Consider the following 15173-nt stretch of genomic DNA (forward strand, 5'->3'; position numbering starts at 1 on the left):
CAACGACGACAAAGACAGACAACGGACAAATTGTGATCAGAAAAGCTAGCTACTTGAGATAATTGAGACATCTCACCGGAAGTAGAATATTTTTTTATATAACATCGCATAGATAACCTATATATAGATATATACCTTTATGTTTATTCTATGGAAAAGGAATATAAAAAGTAAATCAATAATTTTTGAAGTGCTTCCAGTGACAACCGGAAGTTTCGGCGAACAAAACAAAATAATTTTAACACATCTACAAATACAGGTCTATCATCCTACAAAGTTTGAATGTTCAAGTCTTTATTGTTTTTGAGATCTCGATGTGACAATCTTTTTTGTCGCGGGACAGGTAATGGACGACCAGAAATAAATTTTGAAAAAATAAAAAAATCCTTCCTAGATATTACCATTCTCTATCATTCCTGAAAATTTCAAGAAAATATATTCAGTTAACATTTTCCTGCAATATTTGCATTTTAGCACTTAATGGTCTATTTCAAAGCATCATTTCTTCAAAAAAACCTTGAGCCAGACATACGACACTGATAAACAAATAAAGAAATTAAAAAAAAAAAAAACACGCTGACATTCAAACAGAGTAAAACAAACATTAGCTAACAAACAAAGCCGAATTATACTCAATTAGAATGGATTGGTATATATTTCTAGGCGTTCTATGTGTACCTTAAACTCATTAATGTCATCCATGGCTCGAACAAACTCATTCTCGGTCCAAATATATCGGCAATTGTTTTTTCTGTTCCATATCTTAACAATAACCTGTGTTTGAAAAGAAATATAATGCATGAAGATAGATAGATAGATAGATAGATAGATAGATAGATAGATAGATAGATAGATAGATAGATAGATAGATAGATAGATAGATAGATAGATAGATAGATAGATAGATAGATAGATAGATAGATAGATAGACAGACAGACAGACAGATAGATAGATAGATAGATAGATAGATAGATAGATAGATAGATAGATAGATAGATAGATAGATAGATCGATATATAGATGTACTTACAACGTTTGATTCGTCGTTGAGTCCCAAAAAATAAGCAGAAGTAAGTGTCAGACTAAACACCAACGGTTTGTTTGATAACACAGCTTTGAAGTTAGCCTCTTTTACTTCCTCTGCCCTTTTAATTAACTTTCTCCTCAACGCCATGCATGTCATCTGAACATTTATATTATTTTAATTCAAAACCGCAAACATAACAAAATACCCAATTAACATTTTTTGAATAATTTGATAAGTCAGAAATATGACTCATTTTTTATGATTTTGATACATTACAATGTGTCATGCAGGTAAAATTTAAAAGAATTGTGTTAAGACAAATTCATAACGTCCAGATTAAAGATATTTTGCAAACAATAAGACATCCGTTTGTTAGGCATTCTAATTGCCAAAAAACGTTTAAGTCTGAAGTTGAAGAAGAAAGAAAACATTTTTTTTAAAGTCCCGTGGAATTTGCATGGTAAAAGCAACATTTTTTGTAAAGCTCAACACAGTTTATGATATTTTACTCTATAGCAATTCAAAAATTATAGTCTTAAAGACCTTATACACACAACATAAAGTACAAGTAACAGTCAACTTGATAGATCTGGTGATTAATTGAATATTGTCTCAAAATTAATTTTTTTTAAGTCGCACTGACCAATGCTCAAAATTGTATGATAAACGTTTAATTTAAACGGAGCAAAAATCTTTTCGATGAAATCAGCTCAAAACGAGCTAAATTCGTGGGATATATTTTAAAATATATGTTTGTTTTGTGATGTGATTTAAATACGACATTTCTTTTAAAAAATCTACAAAAATATTTGTGACCAATTTTGCCCTTTCGTTTTTTTTTTATTATGTCGCATACCAGCTGGAATAGTTTCCTCTGTGTTTGTAAGCATAATTATTTCATTTTCTGCATCATCATAAGTGAAATCATCTTCATTTACATTAGGTTTATCTGATGTTGGGTCCACAAAAATCCAGAGCGAACGAAGACTTCCGAACATTAATCTAGGAGTAATATAAAGTAATATAGTAATATTTCTCAAATACCAATTACATGTATTATATACCTCATTATAAAAGCGTTTAAGGTCCAAAACATTAAAATTTTGGTAAAACAAAAGCTAAAACCAGTTACGATTCACAGTCTCGTATCATGTTGGCATTAGCTTAAGTATGTGTCTACGAGGGTTGATCCAAAAGTAATGTCACAAATGCGATAAAATCGTGAAAAATCCGCGTAAATTTACATAAACTTGTGCTTTGAGATATCTACCCAATTCAATTCAGATCTGAAAATTTTAATGCATTTAATGTAATCGATGGGGTAGTATTTTGGATATTATTGAATGTGCGATCAGTTTGTCGAGGTCTCTTTAAGAACTCATTAACGTAGCTTAATGATATAGCTCATGACGAAAGCACCTAGTTTTAACTTTCCTTCAGAGCCTATATCTACTGTCTATTTTATTTATCAATTAATATGCCATATGCTTTCATTAGATATTGGAACCACGTTAAGTGTACTCTGTTCACTTGCTCTCATTATTTGGTTTATATGTCATGTGATTTCTATCCATCGAAGCAAAAATGCCAATACTCGCATGACCTGTCTTTTTATTCCTTGATCTAAAGACAAAAGGCATTGCGTAGATATCCGAAATGGACGGTAAAGTTCTCTAATTTTTTAAAACAGTTAGAAAAAGTATATGATATATCAGTTTCAAAATATTGTGTTGCTTAAATCTTTATCAAGTTTTGGAAGCATGTAATTTATGCATAAATACAAACCTTAAAAAAGACGTAAATTAATGACACGGCGATGTCACGTATATATTATAGCATTGAATTATGATTTTTTGAAGTATACACTCTCATAACTGCAGCGGTGTGTGCATACAAATTGAGTAACGCGCGTTAGCGCGTTATGAAAATTTGTATGCACACACCGCTGCAGTTATGAGAGTGTATACTTCAAAAAATCATGATTCAATGCTTATATTTACATTTTTTAACTTCTTGCCTTGTCTGCAAATGTGATTCATACTTTAAAATTCCTATCTTATCCTAAGGGTAAGTTAATATAAATGGAAGAGCCACAGTAACAGCCACAAGCATGAACTTTGATTTTCGCTTGTGACGTTGCAGTTTACAGCGTTCAACGTTTGTGACGTCATAATAAAACTCGTCAATTTGACCTTTGACTACTTGTTGCATTTAGAGGCATTTGAAGATCACAGAATTTAATGGAAAAACAAAGTAGAATGTAAATATAATGCTATGAACATCAAAATCTTGCTCAGTGTTCAACGAAATGTAATAAAAAAAATTAGTTCAAATTAGAGTTTTGATAAGAAACAGTTTGATGTATCATTTTAAACAATACAGCGCCAGTGTGAAATGCGGTGCAAAGTGTGACATTACTTTTTGACCAACCCTTGTATTTTAAATTATTTATTGAAAAAGAGAAGCAGAATGTACATTGTACTTTGTCTTATGTTTAACAAACTAAAACTAGATGCTGTCATTAGACAGTAATACCCGCACCAATTGTTTGCCCCTAAATAAAACTGTTTTGTACCAGTTTAATTAAAAATGAAGGCCTCATACAAACTCCAGTAATACATTTAAAAATTATAATTTTCATAACTGAAGGATGAGATCCCTTCCCATATGATAATACACATGTGCAGCACTTAATGTGCAATTTGGGGTTGAACTGTTTGCAGTGAATTTTCAGTTAATCAATAATCTTAACAGTTCATGTCATTGAAAGTATAATGGTCTATATAATTATTACAAACAAAATTGAAAATTAAATTATGCCCCTCCCCGTGCCGGTTTTAGATTTGCTTCTGTGTGCCTACATGTACATAATCGTGTGCACAGATTTAGAGAAAGGGTGGGAGTGAGGGGTCCAGACCCCCCCCCCTCCCCATGAAAATTCATTTATATCAGTACTAAAATTACCAAAAATACACCTTGGACCCCAATGCTCTTACAGACATGTAAACGCTCTAACCCATTGCGCTTCAATGTTAGGTAACATTATTTAGGGGTAAACATTTAATAAATATTTAATATACTTTATTATTTATCTCAATAGGAAGTATACAATATCACATGATGCAGGTGTCCTGCACCACCTTAAAGCTGTTATTAACCTAATAAAATAGTACAAGTGGATTTGAAAAATAGGTCATAAAAATACATGCATGTTACAAATAACTGATTTTTCTCTGAAGTAACGTACACAACACAGGTCTGCAGGTTTCATTAGCGGGTACTAGTTTTACCCAGCTCTTATTAGTATGTGTATGTGTTTTCCATATGCAGAAAAGCATTAGTTAAGATCAACTAAAGGAATTTATTATTGTGTTTTAATTGGATTATCATTATGATGTTGATCAATATAGATAAGCATAATACATGTAGTAGCAGTAGCACAATAAAATGAGATGTCAGCATATATAATTTCTACTTTCACTTTCTAAATGTGATCTCCCTTTGACAGCATACATGTACTGTATCATCATCTTTTAATATCTAAATAAGCTTATCATCGTTACCTATCCTATCGCATTTGTAAAGTTTCTGTCATTTTAATTGCAAAAGACATTTGTCAGACTTGCACTATTGAGTTGACCCCATTTTGACCCTGTATAAACAATTTCGTATTAAATTTGTGTATTACATGTAAGTAAGTGTAGGCACTTATCATTTTTATATGAGTTATAATAGGAAGGAAGGAGTAATATTTCTTAATGTATTATAATGCATCAAATATTATGTAGGTCATGACCTTATGGGACTGTTCTGACCCCACGAAACAGGAAAATACAAAATATCTTCTAATGTCATTATGATGCATCAAATGGTGTAAAGTACATTAATGACCCCCAGGTGTTGTCTTTAACCCCCCCCCCGCACCTTTATGAAATAGGAAATGATGATACACTGTTATATAAATAGTGCCTGTTTGGGAGGGTAACTGTTGAAATTGACAACCCGAGAACGCCATTGTCGGGTTTTCGAGGGGTGTCAATTTCAGCAGTTACCTTCCCAAACAGGCACTATTTATTTTATTATACTGAATGTCTTAATTTTAAAGAAAATTTGACTGCTTTTATAAAGAAATGAAATGAATTCTACGGCGGACACTACACGCATAATTGAAGCGCATGTAACAATTTGTTGTGTTACTCGTTGTCATATGTGTGTTGCTAACGCTGAGGGTAATAGAACGGATAACCAACTGCTTCTAAACCAATCAGATTGCAGTATTTAACATGAAAGTATAATAATATATTTTGTTAACTTCTGAGATCTGAGATCTGAGATCCTCATCCCTAAACCATATCATTTATTTTTGCTGTTTGTGTCATTGTGCGTATCATTGTATATAGGTTATGCCCCTTTGGAGACACTCAGACATTCTAGAACTAGAAATAACAAAGTATCTTATCTGTATGTAGTGTTTGATCCATGTGGGTAATTACTAGCCTAATGATGACACTGCTTTGTTTAGGAGATTTCACAATTGCCCCAAAAAGCCAAATACACATGCATAAAACATTTTGTTTATAAATCTTGAAAATTGAATTAAGCAATTTCCAAAATGTTAATGTGCATCAGGAGAGAAAAAGCAATCAAGAAATGATTTAAAATTTCCTACTGTACACATGTAAGAATGTATTAAGAAGACTGAATCTTTAGAACCAGGTTAAATTGGAGGGGGGGGGTGAATGTTTATAATTTGAATCATTTATTGATATTAATTTTAAATTGTCAATGAATGCTACATGTAGTTATTGATCCCAAGGTAGAAATACGACCTCTGATCATATCTCAATAGCTCATCTGTAAATTATACAAGGTGTAATTTAATTTTGTTAAGAATAACATTTTTTACAAGTTTATAAAAGTTTTTAGACACCCAAATTATATTTTGATTTGAATAGATCATTCGACAATTAAGGGAGGAGGGGAGAACAGTTTTTATTTGAGTTTGTTTGGGGGTGGGGGTTACAAGTCATATATTTGACAATTTTTAATGTAATTTGAAATAAGACTAAGCCATAGTACAGTCATGAACATTAATAGTATAGAACAAAACACAAACTAATACATGTATATATACATAGGAAGTATTACAAAACATAGATGCTTGATCTATACATGTATCTGGGTTCTTAAATTGAATCATATATCATATACATATTATATTATTATTTCTTTGTTCAAGGTATTTCAGATGGTATGTACATGTAGGTCATGATCCCAAGTGCTCTTCCTGAAATTATCAAATATCATAAAAACCATTGAGACCCCCACCTTGATCCAAAGATATTATTCCTCCTTAGGTCATGGCGCATCAGATCATTATGGCATGTAAGTCATGACCCTAAGGGGTCATCCCTGACCCCCTTAGAATTAGAAATTGTCAATTATCTTAAAATTATTGATGTTTGATGATCCTATCTCTATTTAATCTTTATTATATATATTAAGTCTCCCGAATGAAATTTGGAGACCTATTGGTTTTGTACGGTTCTTAATACATGTATTGATATTCTTTATCTTCGTCTTTCCCGCTCTGAACTTGTTTCTCGGAGATGGCTAAACAGAATTGTACAAAACTCTAGGATATGATAGGCCTGCATATCTAGTTGTGCACCATGGTTTGATTTTTCTCATTTTGGGTTAGACAACCACTTTTCGGGGGGGGGGGGTGTCAAAAGGGTGTGGGGTCTAACATTGAACCTTGTAGGAAGAATCGTAGACTCTATTGTAAATGGGAACTTCAAAAAAGGACAAAGATAATAATAAAGGGTTTTTATAATCATATATTGACTGTTACTGGCAATATATAGGGTTTATTTGATCTGACCCCTGGGGTCTCTCCCCCCCCCCCCCGGAATTTGAAATTACCATATATCTCAGAAACTGTTATAATCGTGACCCCTAAACCATAAATATTCATGTTTCTGATGTCATGGGGCATCAAATGTTATGTAGGTAATGGGCACTGTTGGTGGTCCTGACCCCCTTCAACAGCAAGTCCCTTAAAATCTTCAAAACAGTTGAGATCCCCACCCTTAAACCATATATATTCTTGTTTCTTGTGTCAAGGGGCATCAAACGGTATGTAGGTCATGACCCCCCTCGAACGGGAAGTGCACGGATATCTCGAAAACAGTTGAGATCCCCACCCCTTAACCATATATATTTTTGATTCTTAAAGGTATATAGGTAATGGGCCTCAGGGTTAAATTTAATTTTTCAAAACCGTAATGCACATCTATGGAACAGTTCCTATTATATCCCAAGATATGGTGTGTCTAGCCATTAAATCATAAAAGGAGTTCTAGGATCTATGGGGTTTTTTTTTTAAGTGATAAACGTCAATTTTCTGCTATTTTTGACTCCCTGGATAAAATTTAAATTGTTAAAACCTTAATTACTGCACAGTTATAGAACAGTCCATATCATATCCCAAGATATGATGTGTCTATCCATTAAATCATAAGATGAGCTCTTGGATCTATGGGGTTTTTTTTATGGATAAACGTCAATTTTCTGCTACTTTTTGACTCCCTGGATGAAATTTAAATTTTTAAAAACCTTATTGCACATTTATAGGACAGCCCCAATTATATCCCAAGAGATGACGTAGCTACTCCAAAAGTTGTAAGAGGAGTTCTGGGAAACACAGTTTTTTTGCCATAAAACATCATTTTTTGTTGTCAAATGATCCCCTTAATAAATAAAATTCTGGAACCTGATCACACTTCAATTATAACACCCCAATCATATTCTATAAGATGATCTGTTGGCTAGTGCCCAAAAAAAATGAAGTTTTTGAAACCAGTTTTTTTTGTAAAAAAGAATCGTCATTTTTCAGCCATAAAATGACCCCCAGGACAAAATTGAAAATTCCGAAACCTTATTGCGCATCTATAGGATACCCTAAAACATAATCCAAGGGATGATTTGTCTACTGTTGAAAATGTAGGAGGAGTTCGAGGAAGAAGGTTTTTTGTGAAAAAAACGTCGTTTTTTACCAATTATTTGACCCCCAGGACTTACAGAAAATTTTTGAAACCTTTTTACAAAACAACATGATACCCCAAATCAAACTCCAAGAGTTCAGTTTCTGCTGGTTATAAGATGCAAGAGCAGTTTGAGAAAGTAAAACGTGACAGCCGGACGGACGGACGGACATAACTGTGTAACAACAATATACCCGAACTTTCTTTATAAAGTGCAGGTATAACTACACAATCAGTCTACAATAATAGACGTCTGTATTTGAACTAATTTTTTTTTTTACAAATAAACAACTCTCATCAAAGTGTTCATCTTCAATTAAGTTAGAGCATCAATATACTAGCAATGGTTATATTCAACACGTTTATCTTAGTAACATGACATAATGTTAACATTATACGTACCTGTCTCCACTATTTATGCGCTGTTCTGATAAATGCATAACGATTCTTTGACCATTTAAAGCTATTGCGTTTTTTCTAAACGTTTGTAAAAACACTTGCCCTTCTCTATTGCTGATTTGTCCTATTTTGCTATGAAACAAAGATTACAGATGATGATATTTTTAACATGAACATAGACACAATAGTTTCTATCAGGTATCTTACATAGAAATGCTAGAATAATTGTAACATTATCATCATACTCAATCTCACTCGCCACCAAAATATGTTCTCCCTCTACATCTTTGATTTTGCCTCCAATATGTATACATTGACCTGAAAGAAAACAGGCTTTTAGTATAATCAAAGAGACATTGATTCAGTTTGTTAAGTCAATTTACTTTACCTTTTTCGATGTAGCATCGCACCAATTTGGACAGCATGTGATCTTCATTTAAATTTAGCAGATGTGGCACAGTTGTGACTCTCTTGTCTTGATTCAACAAACTTTCTTTTAGAGGCTCCTATACATGCAAACGTATATATCATCAACCAAAACCTAGCAATAATTTGATAATGTGATAAATAGAGATATTTTAAATTTACGTTTAACTTCTTTTTCAAATACAAAGCACGAAAAGTGAATAAAAGCGTTCGAAATACAGCTAAATTATTTGAATTGTCTAAATAGCCAAGTTGATTGTGCACTGTTCGAAATGCAATAGGAAGTATCATAAAATTAATTCCAGATGGCGTATCTCAAAAACCTTTATTTATTTCTATAGTAGCAAAATACCGACATTATAAGTAGTTTTAAACAATTAATGTTAAGTTTCCTGTTGATTATTATTTTTTCCTATAATTTCCAATAAAAATGGATAGAATTTTAGAAAAATTATAAAATAAATTTGGTAAAAACAAAATCTTTAAATAATTTTTTTTTTATTTTAAAATGAAAATGTTAACGATAATTAGAGTGCTTACCTCGTCTTTCTTGAGAGCATTTCTAAGCTGTAAAATATTGATTTGTTGATTTGATTAGCCATCAACAATTTAAACCCAGCACCGAATATTATTGACGTCCTCGGAGAAAAATTATTCAGAGTAAGTTTATGATTATACTAAAAAATCGGTTCTTTACAAACTAGCTATCAAACTATGCTTTTACACTTTGGTTTTTTTTTTCACTATTGGATATGTTTGATATTTTCAAAATATGAGAATGAAAAATTATGTGAATTCCACAAAATAAAGATATCAAATTAAAAAATAATAATAATGAACTTACTCTTAATAATATTTTATCAATGCATGCATGTTTTTCTTTATCACAATTTGCTATTTGTAATCTGTTTCTTTTGAAAATATTAATTACAAACCTGTTCTCGAAGTTTGTGTAAGTCTACAAATCAAATACATAGTTTTAAGTTCTGTTCACGTTTAATAATTTGACAAATAGATATGCAAATACTATAAAATATATATTCAGATTAATGGCGTTTGCTAGATTTGCTAAAAGGTAAATACACATTTGATTATATCTGTTTTTATCTAGAATTTTTACCTGAATTTAATTCTTTAATTACGTCTTCACGTTTTTCTTTTTCCTGCTGAACATTATTTAATTCAGCTTTAATCTTCTGCAGTCTTCCCATTAGATCTTCCACCTCAGAGTTGTTTAAATGCTCGCATTCGTTTGCCTAAGAATTATTTCTGATTGATTTTGCGTCAAAAGCTGCAATTGTATATCAAAGAAGTTCGAAACTACCGTTTGATTTTTTTTTACTTGAAATTCTTAAATATAACTAAATATGATTATTTGTAAAACAAAATATGTTTGAAATCTTTTTATGTTAAGTGAAAAAATAAAACGACTTCAATGATAATTTTAACTAACATTTTTTTCTTCATTATGTAATTTGTTAAGTTAAACCTTTTCTAAAGATCTGAAATTTATCTTTTTTTCTAAATTAATATTGACACTCCAATTCTTGAAATTAAAATATTATCTCAATTATAATTTTCTTAACCGTAGATAAAACAAAAATAAATATTCAAGGACCAATCACAATTATTACCATATTTAAGAGTGCTTTTTGTTTCTTCTAAATTGGACAGTAGCGGACTAACAGTAGCAAGCTAAAATCAATAATAACATTAAGTGGACAATCAAAATTTGTAAAAAGAATAGGTCAGAAAAAAACTGGAAAATTCTTTTCACCTATATAATCATATAAACTTTATTGATAACATAGATAAGCCTCAATGAGTATGAAATACTTTTCGACTAAACAGATGCATCAGATACTAGTAAATAAAATTTATAATAATGTTTCATTTTGTACTTGCCATGACAGTCTTGCTGTTTCCTCCAAGCGAGTCCTTTAGGAGCAGTGTAAGTTTTGAGTCCCTATACATTGCTTAATTTCACAAAAAAACTCATGTTACAAGAAAGACGATTATAGTTCATTGCCGAGATGTAAAACACGTAAATATAAAATTCATTTGACAAATTGTGATATCGTTTACAACGATATATGGCATTAATGGGTATAGTTGACATTTGTTTATGAGTAAACCTTTGCAAAACCTCGTTATTTGTTTATCTACACATTTATACAGATTAACAATCAAACAGTAGTTTAACGTCCATTACCTTTACAATTAAGTCAATTTGTTACGTGAAATCACGTATAAACATAATTGTTTTGACCAATTTGACAGGTTATGAGAATAATCCAATGAACGATAAAGCGTTTAAAGTTATAGTAATTGGTAAACATTATCTTAAAATATTTTTTTCCCTGTTTATCGTAAAGTTATACTGATTTTTTAGTATAGAAAGATATAGCCAAATATCTTTTTTTTATTTATACGAGCTGCAATAATCTTTCATATAATTGTTTATAGAAGAATATTCTTCTCTGTATATTTCTTATAATTGTAATTTGATGACAAGACATCATTGAAGATGTTAGAATAAAATAAGATATGATAAAAATGTGACAACTCAGTAGGAAATTTGGAAATTGTGTTACTGCACATATTATAATAAATGAAATTTATAGATTAGAACAGCTAATTTACTACAGTACAAATGACAAATAAGTGTGTCACAGTTCATATTTATTTCTTTATTTAATGTTGTTCAGCGCGCATTGCTGATACACTGTAATGCTGTATGTATGAATGAGTGCATGTGTGATTGTTGTGATAAGTCAGGTGGGTTTTTTTTTTTAGAATTTAGTGACCATTTTCAGGTATACACGTCTTCTTGACCAATGCAAGACTACTTTTAAGTCATTAATACATGTATACACGCGTTACTAACTTCGTTTAATATATAAACGCAAGTCCCGCTAAAACCCGTACCCACAGGTTTTTTCCTTTACTGCGTTAGTTTCATGTGCCATTGTACTCCTGATCTTCAAAGATTCCGTATTATATTTATAATGGAATGTCCTGTATACCTGGTAAGATCACTGTTAAATATATTATTGTAATATCATATTCAGTGATACTGTCGGTAAATATACGAAATCACTATTGGTAAAATCATTGTGTTTGTAATTGAGTGAAATATGTAGTAGATAGTTTAAACCAACTTTTATTTGCGGCGACTTTATTTTGCGATTTACTAAAGATAAACTGGTTTGCAACCCATGTTGTGATAAAAATCAAACTCGTGTTGTGTTGTGAATATGTTTTCTGGGTTTTCTAGGTTTCTTTTCATATATCATATGAAAACAATTTTGAGTATGGATCCAGACTTCGTTATCTTTTAACGACCATGTGACATGCGTATAAAATGCACGCCTAAAATGAAAATGTTTGTGCTCACAATTAATGATATTGCGTAATGTCACCCTTGAGATAAACACTCTAACATATCTAGAAGATCTAATTGATCGAGAGTATTTGAAATAGCATTTTGACTTACGTTTTTCATTTTGATGTCCAGGTTTCTTCGCCAACGCTGTTAAAAAATGTTCACGAGCTATGATGTACACGGGATATATACATGTGAATACTAACCTCTTAGATAGTGGATATTATTAAATAATTAGAAACAAATCAAGCAACGATATTTTTACCACAGTTCTCCTTTTTTCCCTTTTTTGTTTTAACCAATAATTTAATGTTTCAAGTTCCATGGTCACCTATATATTACATGGGGCTTTTGGCTATTCAGTTTTTTCAGTGACTATAACTAAGAATTGTTACATTAGAATATATATATATATATATATATATATATATATATATATATATATATATATATATATATATATATATATATATATATATATAATCAGGCAATACTACAGACGCTTCAATGCTAATGGTGGTGTGACTTCCAAATTATTCGATCTAATTTGTTAAAATCTGACTTTGGTATATTCATAGGGATAAGTGATGTCTGCAATAGTTATCCCTGGTATTAGAAATGTTCAGAAGAACACATGTTGAATATTTACATTTTCCAGTGTCTTTGCCTGTGATTACACTACATATCGCGTTTGTACTACATAACCCATAATGCCGTCAAATTGAAGCGCTTAAGGGTTTGCTTACATATATTTAAAACTTTAATCGTTCGATGGCTTTAAATTAGATAAATATAAGTAATAAGGATTATTCTATAAATATATCAGCTGATACTTTGGTTGGGGCGTGATCAAATCTATCATAAAGCCCTTTATTGGATTTAATCACACCCCTACCAAAATAATCACCTCATAATACTCAGAGAATGATTCCTTATTCCTTAAGTATTGTTTTTTTTCTCGTATCCGTCACCATTTTAACTAGCCTGATATCGATCTGCTTGCCTATCGATAGAATACGCGGCTTATTTAAATTGTAATGTATATTTTTATTTTGTATATGAAATGAATGATGATACTGCTGGATAGTTCTATTCAATACTTATTAAGCGGTATACACAGGAGCCTTCAGACTTTTAACTTATAGTCATATAAATAGAGCCAGTCATAGACTGTTGTAAATATGGTTGAGAAACCGGTAGAGAATATTGAAGAAATTAGAGCTTATATAAAATTAGCAGAGAGATTGTTCATTTCATAATACAGATTTTTACTGAGTTAGGAGAGATTTTATGAATTCAGATATGGTACTAGTTTATATTAAGACATTTCTAAGTTGCAGAAAAAGTTTTGACAGGCAAATATCCGTCAAAGATGCAGCTAAATAGGACATTCAGTCTGAAAAAGGTAAGCTGAATGTCTCAAAAGTTAGGAAAATATTTGAACATGATGGTAGATACACGATTTTCAATACTCTAATAGCTGTTAACATCTTGCTTTTGCGAGTGCATTTCAATTTAAAGCGTATTTTGAAAGAACGCCAAATGGATACATATATTGACAGATTATCGAAAACGGGAACGAGAATAAAACGCTAAGCAGTTCCCAAGTTCAACCAAAGGTATTTTGCTAATATTGTTACTGGTGACGGAACATGGGTTCCATATTTCAACCAGTAAGAACAAAATGGCTAACTAAACACCTAAAGCCTGTAGTTGCCAGAAGAATCATAAAAAATAAGAAAGTTCTTTATTGTATTTTCTTTCTTATGTGATGGTTAAGGCAAAAGCGTTACAGGTCTGTATTTTTGTGATGCTATACTTAAAAAGCTTACGAAATAATACCAAAAATGGCACCCTGTGTCAGGAATTAAGCATGTTTGTCTACTTTACGACAATGTTTAATGACATATCTGAGCTTATAAAGCATTTTTTTAAGTCGAAGAAGGTTACCATCTTGCCACACCTATCCTACTCTCCATATTAAGATATGGATTCAGTTATTGAAGTTATGTATTTCAAACCACAATGAATACTTTAAAGAGAAGTAATGTTCATTTCACCATTTAACTCAAATGCTTTTTAGATATCGTACAATACACATAACATATCAAACAACTGTCGTACACAATAAGACACATTCTTTCCTTAGACTTCTGATCTGAAAGTGGTAGAAATGATGCTTTTACGTTATTTTGGTTTGATTTTTGTTCATATATATTCCTCTTTTTAGATTTATTGGACGAGTTCTAAAAAAAATATTGTCCGATAACGTCGAGAAGCTATTTTTACTGGACTATTTGGAAAACACAAAGTTGAGCCAGGTTATCAACGACGGTCATGCAACACACAGGATAGAACAATCTATTGACAAAAAATTGTTGATGATTGCCTGCATCGTATTAGGGAACATCTCAAAAATCAAGCAATTTGAAAAAAATGAATTTCATCTTATCAACTCATTAAATGATATATGCCGAAAACAGTTCTGCATAAAAAAAAATCTGAGAGTTTTGAGGCCCGTTAGGGCCGACAACTGAATTTTGTCATACAGAAGTGTTTTTGGAATATATATCGTACTTAAAACACTGTCATTGAACTTCACTGTTGATTTACCCGAGACAGTCCGATTTTTTATGGATATCCGATTGTAACCACTGGTAACGGTCGGATATTAAAAAGTTCACTAATATCGGACTTTCACAGGTAAAATTATAAACTGCTTTAACAATGAAAGGACATCACAGAACTGTTTAATTACTATTACTCCACCATTTAATAACACCAGTGTTGTTGGAAAAATAGATTCCTTGGTGCTTTGAACGGAATTCAAACAATTTGATTGAAGTAAATGTCTTTTAATATCTAGCGCATTTAGTGAAGCAAAAATGT

General features: G+C 31.4%; 1 pseudogene; it reads right to left on the bottom strand.

Moving 5' to 3' along the window:
* Positions 1 to 15173, bottom strand: part of LOC128158178 (kinesin-like protein KIF28) — a 31731-nt pseudogene that overhangs the window by 11182 nt on the left and 5376 nt on the right.

The sequence above is a fragment of the Crassostrea angulata genome, chromosome 8 (assembly GCF_025612915.1).
Source record: "Crassostrea angulata isolate pt1a10 chromosome 8, ASM2561291v2, whole genome shotgun sequence".
Taxonomy (NCBI): domain Eukaryota; kingdom Metazoa; phylum Mollusca; class Bivalvia; order Ostreida; family Ostreidae; genus Magallana; species Magallana angulata.